General features: G+C 51.5%; 1 pseudogene; it reads left to right on the forward strand.

Annotated features, from left to right (window-relative positions):
• The first annotated feature begins 576 nt into the window (after positions 1 to 576).
• On the forward strand, positions 577 to 1,076 carry LOC101612913 (annotated as a pseudogene).
• The last annotated feature ends 429 nt before the right edge of the window (positions 1,077 to 1,505 follow it).

The following is a 1,505-nucleotide window of genomic DNA, read 5'->3' on the forward strand; positions in this document are numbered from 1 at the left end:
AGAATGTGACTTTGCTTCTTGGCCCCTGCTCTTTGCCCGCCATGGCCAACTCTACCGGCTGGAACTGGAAAATGAAATCGACTCTTTCTTCCCTAAACTGCTTTTGGGTGGGTATTTTGTCCCAGAATAAGAAAGTAACTGTTATTTACCCTGAGAGTCGAACAACACTTGGTGTTAAGAACCAAGGCCAGGGAAGTGAAAGGAGGAAACATGTGGCCTTGTAATTAAAAGGAGAGTTAATATGTGCTGGAGGGGTTGGGGAGTCTTATCTGGGCTGAAGTGTCAATGCAAGCAGTTTCTGCAGCCTGAAATGTCTCTTCGTCCTTGCAAATGTGGCAAAGCTGGAGGAGGAAGGTCCCCACACAAGAGAGATGGTTCCTATGCCCTGAGCGAGAAATTTGTTTGACTTGGTAAAGAAACATCAAAATGGCTGTAGAGACTGAGTGAAGAACAGAAGAAGGAGACATCAAAAATAACACCAGGAGCAGGCACACGCTCCTGACACTGTTGTCCACCTGATGTTGGCCAGGAGGTGATGTCCACTCCCCCATCATGCCATCGTTTTCCCCGGCTGTAATGGAGCTTCCCCCCATGTCTGCAGAGAGATGGGAGCAGAAATCCCGCACGCTGAGTACGGCCTTGGGGTCCCCCTAGCTAGCCTGCTTCTCTGGGCGGCATCATCCTCCTGAACGCTCTCCACTCTCACTGCTTCGTGCAGGCTAAGCTGAGCCAGCTCAAGATGGAAGGCCTGGACAGCCACGGCACCTGCTACCCGGGCACTGTGCTCCTGGGTGGGGGCATCGCATTTGTGCTGTCCAGCTTCTTGGCACTGGGTTTTACTGGCACCTTTCTAGGTGACTACTTCGGGATCCTCAAGGAGGCCAGAGTGACCGTGTTCCCCTATAATGTGGTGGAGAAGCCAACTCCTGGGATGGGCAATCGTGAACACCAGTCCTATGGGCTTCCTGCCGACGAAGCTGGTGGCCCTTATCTACGTGGTAGCTGTCCTGTGTGAGGAGCCATTTGCCACTGAGCTCTACCAACAAACAGCTACCAAGTCGTGCTGGAGGAGCTGATGGGGTTGTGGGGGGTTCAGTGAAAAGATGAGCTGGCCTGTAGGCTGCCCCACACATCCAGCTCTTCTTGGGGACAGTATTGCTCCCCTGTGTACCTAGTGCCTTGGAAACCAGCCTTGGAGAGCCCAGGCATACCGCCATATGGCCACTGAGCCTCTCATCCCACCACCCCCCACTCACTAATGAGGGCACTCTGACCTCTAGGAAACAACAACACAAAAAAAAACAGAGACCAGCAACAGCATGTGGAAGGTGGAGGCAGGAGTTAAAGGTTATCCACCACTACATAGTGAGTTCAAACCTAGTCCCTGAGACCACCCTGTTAAAGCAACAAAACAAACAAACAAAAGGACAGGTCATAGGTCATAAGGCCATTGTTAGGGACTTAACCCTTCAACCAACCTTCCAAGTCTTGAATAACTTTAATGT

This window comes from Jaculus jaculus, chromosome 3 (genome assembly GCF_020740685.1).
Source record: "Jaculus jaculus isolate mJacJac1 chromosome 3, mJacJac1.mat.Y.cur, whole genome shotgun sequence".
In the NCBI taxonomy this organism is placed as follows: Eukaryota; Metazoa; Chordata; class Mammalia; order Rodentia; family Dipodidae; genus Jaculus; species Jaculus jaculus.